We start from the raw sequence: 9,449 nt of genomic DNA, 5'->3' as shown, positions 1-9,449 counted from the left end.
TGAACCATTTTTTTTCAGGTATTTAAACTTGGCTGGAGATAAACTTTGTAATTGATTCCTCCTCAGCTAGTTGCAGAAATGGATGCTGTCAGATAAGAGCCTTGACCCTTTGCTAGCTGCATTTAAATGAAGAATAACCTGCAAACCTTCACATGATTCATCCAAGAAGTCTGTCAATGTGCAGTGCACAGACAGTGGTTGGTATATGACTCAGTGTCCACAATGTACTGTATCAATAATATCCTTCATTAAAGGTGGGGTAGGTAAGTTTGAGAAACCGGCTCGAGATACACTTTTTGTTATATTGCATGGAATGCTCTTAACATATATCTTAAGTGCTTTGACAAAAAATCCATTAAAAAATGTCATCTGTGGAAGCCGCAGAACTGTAAAAAGCACGACCAATCATTTTAGCCGGCCCGGCTAAAATAACTGGATGGCCTACCTGCCTGTCAGCCTTCCATCTGTGCACAAATGTATCTCGTGCCCATTGGTCATGTGCGCGTTTGTGTGTGTTGGAGGAGGGGCTCTGTAAGGAAGTGGCAGATTTTCTCCGGTTGTGTATTTTCAAATTATAGCGCACTCGAGCTGGTTTCTCCGAAATTACCTAATACCTACCCCACCTTTAAGCATTGTTACTTACAAATCCCTGCATTCATTTATCTGCTGAAAAGAAAGAATTTCTGACAAAAGTAATGAGCTGTCTTGCTATATCCTTAAAGCTTAAACATCATCTGACTGAAGCACCACATAAGTCAACCATAGATGAAGTCAACAGAAGAAATCATCATACAGGACACTTAAAAATAATGTGATGTGTAAAAGTATATTCATGTACACTTAATAACACACACACACATAAAGAACCCCAGTGCTGTGAAACATAGCGATGAGAGCAGTAATTTGTTTACTCAGTGCCATCTCAATTAGAAAGGTCCATTAATTCTGGATGTGTGATAGGACTATGCAAGGACAGGACTGTATGTCACACGTTTCTCTGCCCCCTACCTCCAACAGAGCACAACAAGCACCATAAATCTGGTATGGCCATAAAACCCTGCCCTCCACTGAGATAAACACTCAAAGGTAAACACAGTCACTAGCAGATTTCTTTACACACAGACTGTTTAAAACCCATGTTTTCTGCATGTGTTCAGGGCCGCCTTAATGCACGGGCTGACCTGGGCTGAAGCCCAGGGGCCTATGGAGATTGGGGGCCTATCATGAGCCAATACAAAAACAAAACAAAAAGATTTCGGGTGTTTTTTTAAAATTTTAAATAAACGTAAAAAAAAGTTTTGGCTTTCAGAATATGAAACTTTTATTTCCAAAATCACACGATAAATACATTTTTGAAGCTTGTAAAGGGAAGATGACAGCTCTCACTCGCCACCCTGCACTTCCACAGCGCCGCCCCCCCTACCTCCGGCTGACATTATGAATGTAAGGCGTATAGTAATCATAGATAACAAGGCAGGGTCCGTTACAGTTTGTTTTCATCTGATTTCAAATAAACAAAGTCTTGGCTTTCAGAATATTAAACTTGTTTCGGCAAATTCAGATGATAAATAAAACTTTGAAGCTTGTAACGGCATAATTACAAGCGGAGAACGGAGTAACTTGACGTCACAGCAGGCATAACAACAGCCTGTGTTTCTCGTGAGTGTTTTCCCCGGGAAACAAACACAATACACACAAAGCAAAATTACACAAACACACACACGTATACACACACACACACACACACACACACACACACACACACACACACACACACACACACACACACACACACACACACACACACACACACACACATACACACACACACTCGTGAGCTTCCCCCAGACCAGTAATCCAAACGAAAATATCTTCCCTCCATACTATTTTGATCATTTGCTCCGCTAATCAATCAGATCGATGGATTCCAGAGATTTTTCTCAAACATGATGACTCCGAAACAGTCAGTGGGCACGACTTAACAGCCAATCAGAATGAGAATATGTTTCACATGTGACTTATTCAAATTGCGAGTGATTGAGTGACAGATGAAGGTTATTTAGGAGAAAATGTCGGAGAAGAAAAAGTTTGAGAGTGGCGCTCGGAAAAGGAAATTGTTGGGGGAAAAGGAGTTTCGAGACATGCAGGTATTACAAAACATGCCGAAGCTTACAGGTTATTGTAAACCTGTAGGCAGTGGCGTGCACAGACATTTATAGGGGCAGGTGCTCAAGAGAAGAAAAAAAAGGGCTGAGTCGTCGTGGCGGTCTGGCGGTCGCCCGCGCGCGAAGCGTGCGTGCGCCGAAATTGTGCGCGAAAATGTTTTGTTAGTTTATTTTCGGTTTTTGGTTACTCCTTCCATCTCTCCCTCATTTTGGTCATCATCAGAGAGCACTGTTTCTGAACATGGTGCTGCTCTGGACTCTGACATTTCTGCTTCATCTGTGTCTGACTCAGAGATATTTTCTATGGATTTGTCTCCCTCATCTTAGATGGACTATTGCAGGACAGCAGGGGGCTGCTTCCCTGAGCCTGCTGTAGCTGCCTAGAATACAAACAATATAGAATATGATGTTATTTCAATTATTTGGGTAAGGCAATGCAATGCATGACAACATTAAGACTCACCAGACTTTAACTGTCATGGCCAAAATTCAACACCCTACCACATAGTTTTTTTTTTTTTGTCATTTGGCAAGTAGCTTCATGTCTGATTTAGTATCACCAAAGCACTTAGTGTGGTTAAAATAAATTGTGGGCCTCTCAATACAATTATATTATTATTATTATTATTATCATTATTATTATTATTATTACTACTATTATTATCACAGTTCAAATCTGAGCATGAAAGGGCTCTATACAGACAGTTTGTCCCTTAACATGATTCTGGTATTGACTCTGACCTTTCTTCTTCATCTTAATCATTGATGATGGGTAAGGGTTCATCAGGCACATCTGCATCCTCATCTTCCTTGCTGGTAGGCTCAGGCTGCTTTACCCAGGAGAGCAGAGAGCTGCTTCCCCGGGCTGCTTGCTGTAGCTCTCTTTGTTTTTCTTTTCTTATCCTGTCTCTTCTTGGCATTATTCTACAAGTGGTAAATGCAAATGAGCTAAATCAATGTACTGCTCTGCATGATAATTAAGGGTTAATCTCCTAGAAACATTTAACAGCAGCATTAATGTAAACCTATAAGGTTACTAGGCTACTACTTATATTGTACTTTTTGAGGCATTTTTACTTTACTTGAGTATTTCCCATTTTCAATACATTTACTTCTACTCCACTACATCTCAGATGCAAATATTCTACTTTTACTCCACTACAATTATTTGAAAACTTTAGTTAGTTACTATGTAGATTTTGATTAAGATTATTACAAAACATACATTTAATCACTTCAGCCCTAGCATAATGACGCATTGTGAGCGTGTAGATCTGCTATTTTCAAAAGTGCACAACGAGACTAAATGGATGGATGCAAGAAAAGAAGTGAAGTTATAGTTTAGTTTGGCATCTGATTTAGGGGACTAAACAATACACTCGTTGTATTTGTTACCTGGTGGTTACTTACTTGGTCGTCACTAGGGCACTTGTAATCGTGTTGCTGCGTGCTGCTGCACCACACACCCGCCGTGGCCCGTCTGACTGACTGATGCCCCTTTCACACCAGCGCCTTTTCAGCTCCGGCTCGGAGCTAGAGCCTGAAAAGCGCTGGGTTTTCCAGTTCACACCAGAGCTGCGCCGGCTCTTAGCTCCGGAATCCGCTTCATTTCCAGCTCCAAAAAATTGTCGGTCCAGAGGCAAGAGCTTTGGAGCTAAGAGGTGACGTCGCTTACGTCTCTCTTACGGAGCGTCCACACTACAGCTCCAAAAATAGCTTGGAGCTGGGCGTGTCTGGAGCTTGGGGATTTTATTCAAGCAACACGGCCAACAACCAATCACATGAATCTCCCGCCCCCGACATACAAAGCAAAAACCCCCGGGGATTTTATGCGAGCAATATATATATAAACTCCCCAAACAGGCGAAAACCTACCAGTTTCCCCCACTGTCTCTGCCACCTCCCTCCATGCCTGGTTCCTCCGGTTTGTATCCCGGGAGGTGAAGAGGGTCTGGTCATACAAAACCGGGTGATTCGCCACGGCGATAGTTAGTTTCTCCTCCGACTTTTTTTGAAAATATAGAAATGAACGGCGGGATATCTCTCCCAGCTTAGACGCGGTTTGATTGGCTAGCGCTTCAGCTGTCAGATTTTGGGAAACGGGATTTGATTGGCTGGCGCTGGCTACTCCGGCGTCCAGGCGACCAGAAGTTGAACAATGTTCAACTTCTGGTCGCCTGGGTCGCCTGAGACGCCTCGCTCGGCTACCCACAATTCAGTTCGGCGAAAAAGCGCGGCTACGTGACGTCACCCCATTGAAAGTGAATGGGCAGCTTGGAGCTGCTTGGAGCTTTCGACGCTCTCGACGCTGTAGTGTAGACGGGCCGTTACGTCGAGGCGTGCAGGAAACTAAACCCACCCCCCATGGGTCGACTGTTATGCCTGCCTACAAGCAGTAGTGCCTATAAACACACTTTATAAAGTCAGGCAACACTAACCAGGCTTCGTGTGATTCTGTTTATTTGTGCCTTACTTTGACCATCCGTTCACTGTTATCGATCATTGTGGAGAGAGGCAGACGTGTTGTTTTGTATTATTGCAGCTATCGGATGCAAGTAGTCAGTTTAGCTTCGGTTGCTATGCTAACATCACCCGTTTTATACCAGGGAAACTTTCATAACAGCGTTGTGATACCAAACAGTGTCAATTCAGACTGACACACATTCACTTAGGCTAAGGGGAACTGGGGATATGCATCAGCTGCTTGTGTGAGTCGGACAGTGAATACTTTAGAGCGGCCGCTGCAGTGTGAGCTAACCGGGAGCTAACGGGAGAATAAACTCCCGTGGAAGAGCAGCCAGCACTGCAGCGGTCGGTAAATGCTGCAGAAACACATTAATAAACAATGAACCACGGCACTCTGGAGAAAAGTATAAGGTTGGAGAAGTCGTTATTCAATTTATTCTGGCTTCGTGTGATTAAAAGCAACACGATCATCGACCCGACGCAGTTGTTGTTGTTGTTGTGAGCTGCCGTTGGGGGGCAAATCAGCGATGTAAACGGTGACGTCATGACGCAGCAAGGGCAGCTCTGGGGCGCCAGTGGGCGGTGTGGACAGAGCGGGAGCTGAAAAGGGAAACCGGAGCTGAACCAGAAAAGCTCCCGCTCGGAGCTAGAAACTGAAAAGCGCTGGTGTGAAAGCCGCATGACTCTGCGCGCTGCGCGTTCACGTTGAGAGCAGGGAAGGGAGGGGCTGCAGCCAGGGCACGTACGGGAGTGCCGCGGGGCACGTGTGGGGATGTCTGACAAAATGACAACGCGCATTTGGGGCATTGCTGTATATATTAGAAACTTTTAATCCAGAATTGATCGATGTTACCATGAGCCACATACAGTACACTGTAAAAAAAAAAAAACCTGTAAAAAACGAACTTTCAAAAGGGCACATTGATGTTCAGAGGGCAACACGGGCAGGTGCTCAAGCACTACCTTGAGTCTATGTGTGCACGTCTCTGCCTGTAGGCCAGGATGAGGAGGAAGGACAGATGAGTTATGTACCGAGCGGCAGCGGTGCCGGCCGCGGGGCCTCGGAGCCAAGTAGGCCGTCTGGTTCTGATAGCGATGGAGTAGCTGGAGTAGCGGGAGAGGAAAAACAGACAGGAGGGACATTATCTGTTGGAGGAGATGGGAGGACGACGAGGATTTGCTACGTGGAGGGGAGCCAACGGCAACCGGACAGATACATGAGGGAGGCCCGATACGTCACTCATCTGGAGGAGAGGACCAGGCGCGCGTGGAGCAGAGTGCAGAAGTGCGATCACAGAGCCTGCCGAGGCTATAAATGACTTTGATTTGATTTGTTTAAATAGGGGGCTTACAAAAACTATCAGCCCCAGGGCCTGATGGCAGGTTAAGGCGGGCTTGCATGTGTTCGCTAACCTTATACGCAAATACACCAAGGCCAGTTGTAGGTGGCTACTGCACAGCCAGATGTACGGAGCCTAGCGGCCTGATGCGAAGCCTGTGAGCGTTCACATTATAAACCGCCGCTAAAGACGAGTGGTGAGTGCAGCGGCGTAGCTGTGGGTGGGCCCGGGTGTATGGGGGTTATTCCCTATCTTTATTCAAGAGCGTGGTATTTAAATTTGAGAGCATACTTTATGTATTTATTTCCCTCAAACTCTGTCCTCGCACTCAAATAGTGCCCTCGCACTCAAATAGTGCCTGCTTGCACTTAGATTTGCTCTGCTTGTGCTCAAACTGTACGCTTGCACTCAGATATATTGCTGCTCAGAATTATTCTGTGCGCGCTCGAAACTTTTTCTGCTCTCAGAATTATTCTGTGCGTGCTCTATACACCAGCACCTTACATAATAGCTACGTTCAGTGGCGTACTGGGACTAAAAATCAGCCCCGGAATGTTCTGCTCCAGCACTGTTGTGCTACGGCTTGGTTCGGCCCGACGCGAAGCGGAGTGTCGACAACCAACCATATTGTATAGATATTCGTATATCACGGCCTGAAGTGAGCTATTGCATTTATAAAACGGTTACCACGTATGGCTGGCAATGTGAAAGAAAAATACACACTCCAATTTAAATAGTTTTTATTATTAAATAATGATGTTCAGTTGCTATCAGGGACAGACTGGCCATCGGGACGTTCGGGACGAATCCCGATGGGCCGGTACTGAAGTGGGCCGGTCGGACGATGTGGACCGCCCGGTAACCGGCAGGGCTCGATATTAAATGGCCCGCTGGCCCGGAAGCACTATGTAGACACCCCGGGCCAGCATAACGTACATTCCACTTGCCCGCTCGGGCCACTAAAAATATTGCTTTAAAAAAATTGTCCTGTGGTATTGGTATTTTGACTAGCAAATTAGTTAAATTGTTTCGTATATCAACACGACAACATAGCGTTCCGTGAGTCGGTTGTCGTTGTTGGGTGAAAAGCAAACAGCTGTTTGCTTGCAGGCTCCCGTGAGCGGCAGCGTGCTCCTTCACTATTTCGCCAAAATGTTTTTAATACCAGCGGTAACCGGCCAAGCGCCGGGCAAAAAACAATCTTCAAATAAAAGAAAGTCACCGGAGGAGTTAAAGGAGAGTGACAGGGAGCATGAGAAGAAGAGGGAGAGAAAGTTTCAGCTTGATGGATGGAGTTGGCTTCTAGTGGTGCAGTGACGCGTCCTAAAACCCTTTTATAATCTATCGATTAGATTTATGATTCGAAAATTATAAAAGTAGGGTTGACATGTGGAGATTATCCGGCTGAACAAAACGTGCATTTATCAAACAGGTTTGTTTTCCACAGACCTTATTTCCAGCTATTTTCCAAAACCCTTGTCGAGGGAACCAGCAGCTTACTTCCTGGTTTTAGGACGCGTCACTGGCTGCACATCTCAATATGATGCCAATATAAACAAGGTCTTCTGTCGGCTCTGTACATCAATGCCGACCTATGCTGACAAGTAAGTGAAGAGTAGACAATATAAAGGTATTGGCTAAATGTCCCAGCAGTTTAGGATAATGAAGGATCTAATCTATAGCCATTACATGTCTAACTCCTAATGACAGGAAGGCAGAAAGTGCATTATACAAATAATAATCTCATAATAATAGCAGACATTTTTTAACAATGACCACAATATCATTATTTTAATAAACCAAATATGAACAATTGAGGAAAATGAGGAAGAACTGATGATTCAAATGTTGTAGTACAAGTAGTAATGTAGTTAGTGCATAAATTACTATTGCAAGAAATGTGTTAATTTTCTTCATTATTAGTCGATTTGTTTTTGGACGAATGCTGCGGGCCAGTGGTTACAATGGTGGGGCCAGTGACAATACAAGTCAATTTTACCCTTAATGTCTACCTCTGCGGTAAGTCACTACCACACCCCCCCCCCCCGTCGACAATTTACTAGCGGTATTTACTTGCGGCACCGCGTGGGCCAGCGGTACCGAAGTGGGCCGGTCGAGAGTCCCGGGCTGATTTGTAGTCCCAGTCCGCCCCTGGTTGCTATGCAACAACAATAACAGCTAGAGAACATATTAGACAGACAGCATTGTCGTCGTTTAGGTGCTTTTTTTTCTGGAGATAGGTACTTCTCAATCCACTCCTCCATAGTAAAGCCACCCCGGAGGTCGAAGTTAACCTTAAATGTTTCCATTTTAAGCTTTGTTAGTTAGTTAGTTTTGTGACGGACGTAATGTAACAGTTCTAACCATATGGTTGTAACGGTTCTCAGACGCGGAGGGATACTGACTTGTGAAAAGTAACGACAATTATACCCGGGATATACGCTCATTATATCACGACTAAGAAACATCAGATTGCTTGATTTGAATTGTCCGTTTTATAAACATGTACTAACTGTGCTTACCCCCCCCCCCCCCCCCCCCCAAAAAAAGTTGTACAGCGAAGTGATGTACATGTTATGTTATAAAGCCGTGGAGGGCGGGAGTTTATAAACCAAAGAGTAACCGCCCTTACGGGACGCTGTAATAAATAAAGCGAACGCACCCGCAAGGACACCTGGCCTCCTATTGGTTGAGAGATTTTGACAGGATTGTTGCACAAAAGTTTCGAGCGTGCACAGAATAATTCTGAGAGCAGAAAAAGTTTCGAGCGCGCACAGAATAATTCTGAGCAGCAATATATCTGAGTGCAAGCGTACAGTTTGAGCACAAGCAGAGCAAATCTAAGTGCAAGCAGGCACTATTTGAGTGCGAGGGCACTATTTGAGTGCGAGGACAGAGTTTGAGGGAAATAAATACATAAAGTATGCTCTCAAATTTAAATACCACGCTCTTGAATAAAGATAAGGAATAACCCCCATACGGGTGGGCCTGGGCCCACCCACATGCACGTCTGGCCCACCCACAGCCAATCAGCGCTTCATAGCGCAGAACCGGGAAGCCCAGAAGGAAGTGCCACAAACTGCAGTTCATCTAGTGGCCGACAGAGGATGGATGCAAAAAGGAGCAATTCCCATAGACCCCCATGTTAAAATGCCCAACTTTACAGCAGAAATAAACATGTTTCTAGCCTGGATCCAATAAAACTTATTCTGGATATAGTTAGATTCCACCTTCATGACAATGGAATAGGGAGTGCATTTTTTTACCGTAAGTTTTTATAGTAAGTAAATTAACTTTTGCCGTGAGTGAATGAAAGTATTATTTCTTCTTGAGGTCTGCAGTTTAGCGTGTACACATTTGCTGAATATGAAAACACTCAGTGTGTGCCCACTGTGCGACTGTCAAGGATAAACAACCTGTGCCCCAGATATATGTTGTATGTATTATTGCTACACAAACATTACATTGCAGTTTAAGT

This window comes from Pseudochaenichthys georgianus, chromosome 8 (genome assembly GCF_902827115.2).
Source record: "Pseudochaenichthys georgianus chromosome 8, fPseGeo1.2, whole genome shotgun sequence".
Lineage (NCBI taxonomy): Eukaryota > Metazoa > Chordata > Actinopteri > Perciformes > Channichthyidae > Pseudochaenichthys > Pseudochaenichthys georgianus.
The sequence above is the reverse complement of the archived record's forward strand: the minus strand, read 5'-3'. Positions refer to the sequence as shown.